General features: G+C 41.3%; 1 long non-coding RNA gene across 1 annotated transcript in view; it reads left to right on the top strand.

Moving 5' to 3' along the window:
• The window catches only part of LOC116558884, a 7,689-nt gene extending 6,432 nt beyond the window's left edge, over positions 1-1,257 (top strand). Inside the window, exon 3 of the long non-coding RNA XR_004272219.1 lies at positions 338-1,257. This is a non-coding gene — a long non-coding RNA (uncharacterized LOC116558884). The remainder of the gene's footprint in view (positions 1-337) is intronic.
• The last annotated feature ends 5,374 nt before the right edge of the window (positions 1,258-6,631 follow it).

Here is a 6,631-nt window from a genome sequence, read left to right on the forward strand (position 1 = left end):
CAGGGGAAAGTGGGGATAGTTAATGGGCACAAAAAATAGAACAAATAAGACCTACTGTTTGATAGCACAACAGGGTGACCATAGTCAATAATAACTTAATTGTACGTTTTAAAGTAATTTAAAGAGTGTAATTGGATTGTTTGTAACTCAGAGGATACGTGCTTGAGGAGATAAAATACCCCATTCTCCATGATGTGCTTATTTCACATTGCATGCCTGTGTCAAAACATATCATTTACCTCATATATACCTACTATGTACTCAAAAATAATTTTTTAAAAAAGTATTTTCTTGAAGCTGGCTTTTCTTTTTTTGCTGCTTCTTGTTGTTGCTGCAGGTGTTTGGCACTGAAGAGCACAATGACTACTAGTGCAGTTTGGCATCATTCCGTGATTCATGCTAAGGTGTCAGCAGAAAACTGCTGGTCAGTAAAAAATACCATTGCTTGCGCATTGTCAGTGCCATTGTCAATACGATGAGAAGGCAAAGTGACATATTACTGTGAAAATAGTTTTTCTCTCTCAGATGCCTTGAAAGGGTTTCAGGACTCTTGAAGTCCACAGACCACACTTTTGAACATGGCTGCTCTACATGAATCTCCATTGCTCCTCTTCTCCAGCACTACTGCCTACCCCCCAAAAAACTTTCCAAACCAACCAACATACTGTGTTCCTCAGATTAACATCTAATATGGCACCAGCAGCAGATATTCTACTTCCACCTCCTGTAATCAGTCATTTTTCTAAAGCATAGATTTCTCATCCCCTTGCTGCAAAATCTCCAAACAGGTCCAAGTATACATAACAATTTAGGAGAAGATGAAGATTGTATTTTAGATCAATAGGGAAAGTATAGATGATTAAATAAATAGTGTGAGGACAATTGCGTTAACATTGGGAAAAAATTGAATTACCTTCCAGTATATATCAAAATAAGTCTAAATGATTATTGATAAAATTTAAACCATAGATAAGTTAGGAATAAAGTTAATATGTATCTTGAGTACAGGGTGGGAAGTCTACTTAAACGCGTAAATCCATGCATTCTAGTCAATTGATCTTTGTCAAAGGTACCAAGAACAGAAAACGAAGCAAGAATAATTTCTTCAATAAATGATGGGAACACTGAGTATCCACAAGCAGAATAATGAAATTAGGCGCTTATCTCATACGATACACAAAAATAAACTGAAAATGTATTAAAGACTTCAATATTTGGCCGGGCGCGGTGGCTCACGCCTGTAATCCCAGCACTTTGGGAGGCCGAGGCGGGTGGATCACGAGGTCAAGAGATCGAGACCATCCTGGTCAACATGGTGAAACCCCGTCTCTACTAAAAATACAAAAAATTAGCTGGGCATGGTGGCGCGTGCTTGTAATCCCAGCTACTCAGGAGGCTGAGGCAGGAGAATTGCCTGAACCCAGGAGGCAGAGGTTGCGGTGAGCCGAGATCACGCCATTGCACTCCAGCCTGGGTAACAAGAGCGAAACTCCATCTCAAAAAAAAAAAAAGACTTCAATATTTGCAAACTATATACCCAATAAAGGGTTAATATTCAAAATATATAAGGAACTCAATAGAAATAACCCAATTAACAAATGGAGAGAAAAATTGGCCAGGTGTGGTGGCATACAGCTCTAGTTTCAGCTACTTGGGAGGCTGAGGTCGGAGAATCATTTGAGCCCAGGAGGTCAAGGCTGCAGTGAGCCATGATCATGCTACTGCACTCCAGCCTGGACAACAGAGTGAGATCCTGTCTCAAAAATAAAAAATGTGCCAAAGACCTGAATAGACATTTCTCAAGACATACTAAGATATGACGAACAGATATATGAAAATGGCCAACAGAGATATGAAAAAATGCTCAGAATCTTTAACCATCAGTAAAATGCAAATGAGAACCATAGTGAGACCTCATCTAACACCTGTTAGAATGGCTATTATAAAAAAGGTCAAAGACAACAAGTTTTGGTAAGAACGTGAAGAAAGAAGAGCCCCTATACACTCTGTAGGAATATAAGTTTGATAAGAATGTGAAGAAAGGAGAACCTGTATACAGTCTTCAGAAAACAGTAGGAAGTTTCTTCAAAAAATTAAAAATAGAACTACCATGTGATCCAGCAATCCCGCTTCTGGATATACATCTTTAAAAAAATGAAATCGGTACGTCTGTACTACCATGTTCATTGCATCAGCCAAAATGTTACACCAACTTAAGTGTCCACCAACAGATGAATGAATAAAGAAAAAAATATATGTCGCCGGGCGTGGTGGCTCATGCCTGTAATCCAAGCACTTTGGAGGCCAAGGCGGGCGGATCACCTGAGGTCGGGAGTTCAAGACCAGCCTAACCAACATGGTGAAACCCTGTCTTTAAAAAAAAAAAAAAAAAAAAGAAATATATGTCACATTTTACAGACACATACACACACACACACACACACATATGTAATGGAATACTATTCAGCCTTATGAAGAAGGAAATCTTGTCATTTGTGGCCACATGGATAAACCAAAACTTGGAGGACATTATACTAAATGAAATAGACCAGGCCCAAAAAGACAAATTTTGCATGATCTCACTTATATACAGAATCTTAAAAATAACTGAGAGAGAGAACGGTTGCCAAGGATTGGAGGGTAGGAGAGGAGGTGATGGGGAAATGTTGATCAGAGGGTGATACGGTTTCGCTGTGTCCCCACCCAAATCTTAATTTGAATTTTATCTCCCAGAATTCCCACGAGTTGTGGGAGGGACGCAGGGGGAGGTAATTGAATCATGGGGACTGATCTATCCCATGCTATTCTCATGATAGTGAATAAGTCTCACGAGATCTGTTGGTTTATCAGGGGTTTCCACTTTTGCTGCTTCCTTATTTTCTCTTGCTACTGTCATGTAAGAAGTGCCTTTTACCTCCCACCATGATTCTGAGGTCTCCCCAGCCATGTGAACTGTAAGTTCAATTAAACCTCTTTTCTTCCCAGTCTCAGATATGTCTTTATCAGCAGCGTGAAAACGAACTAATACAGAGGTTATACAGTTTCAGTTGTACAGAACGAATAAGTTCTGGAGATCTATTGTAGGGCATGGTGACCATAGTTAATAATGCATTGTATACTTGAAAAAAACTGCTAAGAGAGTAGATCTTAAATGTTCTCACCACACACGAAAAACAAGTATGTCAGGTGATGAATATGTCAATTGGCTTAATTTAATAATTTCACAATCATATATTAAAACATCTCATTGTGTACTATAAGTATGTATGTTTTTGCTAACTACACACTAATGAAGCTGGTAAAAAACATTTGAAAGTGGAATCTAATGAAATAATTGATAATTTTTTTTTTTTGAGACAGAGTCTCGACTCTGTCATTCAGGCTGGAGTGCAGTGGCACGGTCTCGGCTCACTGCAACCTCTGTCTCTGGGGTTCAAGTGATTCTCCTGCCTCAGACTCCCAAGTAGCTGGGATTACAGGCATGCACCACCACACCTGGCTAATGTTTATTTTTTATTTTTTTTTAGTAGAGACAGGGTTTTGCCATGTTGGCCAGGCTGTTCTCAAACCCCTGACCTCAAGTGACCCACCTGCCTCAGCCTCCCAAAGTTCTGGGATTACAGGCGTGAGCCACCATACCCAGTCTATAATTGATAATTTTTTTAAAGCACTGTAAAATATTAAAAGGACCCAGTGCTTTGGGAGGCCAAGGCAGGACAACATAGCAAGACCCTATCTCTACCAAAAGTTTAAAATCTTTACAAAATTAACTGGGTGTGGTGGTGCATGCCTGTAGTCCCAGCTACTTAGGAGGCTGAAGCAGTATGATCACTTGAGCCCAGGAGTTTGAGGCCACAGTGAGGTAGGATCACACCACTGTTCTCCAGCTTGGGTAACAGAGCAAGATCTTGTCTTGATTAAAAAAGGAAAAAATTTTTAAAATTAAAAGGTAATTGAAACTGGAAAAGAGTCACAATATATATACCAAAATTTAATGTGTTTAATATTTGCAGTCTGCTGTAGTTTGGATGTTTGTTCCCTCCAAACCTCATGTTGAAATTTGATCTCCAGAGCTAAAGGTGGGGACCAATGGGATATGTTTGGGTCATACAGGTGGACCCCTCATGAATAGATTAATGTCCTCCCTTGGGAGTGAGTCAGTTCTCACTCTGTGAGTTCTCAGGAGCTCTGTGATTGGGTTGTTAAAAAGAGCCTGGCATTTGTCCTCCCTTCTCTTGCTTTCTGTCCTGCCATGTGATTTCTACACACACAGGCTCCCCTTTGCCTTACATCAACCTGAGCCCCTCAGTAGATACAGATGCCAGGTCTTGAACTTTCCAGTCATCAGAATCATGAGCCAAATAAACCTTTTATCTGTATAAATTACCCAGCGTCTGGTACTCCTACATACCAACATAAAAGGTCCTAAGACAAAACCCCAACAGATTAATTAGAGAAAGAGATAGCCAAAATATTTGACTAGGTAATTCACATGATAATGAAAATTGCTAATACACATCCCTTTTCATGTTCGATCTTTCTTGTAATGAAATAAATGCAATTAAAATAACATTTTTCTCCTACTAAACTGACAGAGGAAAAAAAGCAATATTGCTGAAGGATCAGCTACCCTAATTCTCTGCTGGTGTCTGATTCCCCTTCCCCAAAAAGTAGTCTGACTATAGTGACTTGCTTGATCAATAGGAAAAGGCAAAAATGATGTTTTAAAATGTCCATAGTCAGCTTTTAACGAGCCTGTAGCTTCTGCCTGGACTGTTTGCTCTTCAAACACTCTCTGTCCTTCAGAACCCAGCCACCATGTGTGAAAAGCCCAAATCACAAGGAGTGGGAAAATGGCCAGGAGGAAACATCTACTTCCTATGTGAGTCTTGACTCAGCTAAAGAAGCGTGTGTTCTTCCTTAGACAGCCATTCAGGGTATAAATGGACCTGAAATATCTCAGGAGGCAGTCAAGCCACATGTATTATCCATTCTCAGGCTGTCGGGGTTGTTAGTGTTGGCTTGTCTATATCAATTGGCCCATACAAACCAAAAATGACAGCCAACAGAATAACAGAGAATGATACCTAAATAAATAGAAAAGAGGAAGAAAAAATGAATTATACTTCTCTTTTGAAGCTCTCCTGTGAGAACGAAGCTGGAATTGATATTTTTCTGGGGACCAACTGATTGTGGCCATCAAAGTTCTAAGTTATGAGAGGCACACATTTTTAGCATTAGACAGTAAGTTATCCTAAGCAAAAATGTCCCCAGGCAAAGAGAGGAGACATCAAGCACTGTGCTTTGGGTAGCTGTGGATTTGCTAAGTTTTTTCTAGAGCAGCATCACATTGCAAAATAAGCGGTTTTCCAGGAATCAAAGGAACTAGGTTCAAGTTACTTCCAGAGAGGCCGAGAGGCCTCTACAGCTGATGAGAAATGGGTTCAATGCCAACTACTCTTCTTACAACCTTGGAAAAGTTAACCATCTAAATTTCTGCTTCCATACCTGTAAAATGGGGATAAAAATACCTGCCCCACCATGTTTGTGGGGATCAAGTGGGATAATGCATGCACCATGCTCAGCATGTGCCTCACTCACATGGAAAGTGTCCCAAGAGGGTGGGTCATTTTCTTACTACTGTTGCCAGTGATTTGCTGTTTAATGTTGGGCAAATTGCTTAGCTCCTGGCTACACTGGAAATAATGTTGCTGCCTCATCTACCTCCCAGAGTTAGTGTGGAGGTCAAATGAGAAAATGAACTGAAGGAAGGCAATGTGATGTGGTGGTAGGTGGGAGGCATCCAAGCTGAGCCTCAGGAAACAGAGGCTGCACCATGGGGTCAGGTTACTGAGCACCCAGAGGCAAGTGAGCAAGTAGAAAACAAGAGCACACACATTAACACAGCAAAGAGCCTTTGAACATGTATCGTACCGTATTCATAGAATAACTCCCTTTGGTTCCAGGAGTTTTATATGCCTTTATTTCAGTTAACTTCCACAACCACAATGCCGTGCAAATACTATTACTCAAATGAGAAAACAGACTCAGCAAGGTTAAATAGCTGGGCAAGGTCACACTAATTGTAGATGTCATAGCCTGTGCTCCACATCTGCAGCTGGGAGAGGATGTGATGCTGCAGCTGCTGCTGCCCAGGCCTCTTATCGTGCCAAATACTATCCTGGGCAAACCTGCAAAGGGAGGCTGCTTCTGGCTGGAGAAGAATGCTGCACTCAGAGCCCACCCTGCCCTAATGTAGGCACTGGCTGATCCACGGGGATTCCGCAGCCAGCGCAATGGACTCTGGCTGAGCTGCCCATGACCACCAGGGGGCCTTCACAAGACCTCTGCAAATAAGAGCAAACTTGATTCCCAGGACTGGCTCGCACTTGAAGATGGCTTTAGACCCAACAGTTGGTCAAACATGTCACTTTTACTTGTTCTGAGGATAAGGGCAGCACCTGCACTCTCCCACTCACTTTCAGTAGCTCTAGCTGCCTCCCACTTCTACCACTTGGCACAAGAAGGAGGAAAGAGTTCCCTACAATACATTCCCAGACAGCCATTTCTACCTGCTGGATTACAACTTTCTGAATCAGTCTCTCTCTCTCTCTCTCTCTCTCTCTCTCTC

This window comes from Sapajus apella, unplaced genomic scaffold, assembly GCF_009761245.1.
Source record: "Sapajus apella isolate SASKATOON/1434 unplaced genomic scaffold, GSC_monkey_1.0 scaffold22, whole genome shotgun sequence".
Lineage (NCBI taxonomy): Eukaryota > Metazoa > Chordata > Mammalia > Primates > Cebidae > Sapajus > Sapajus apella.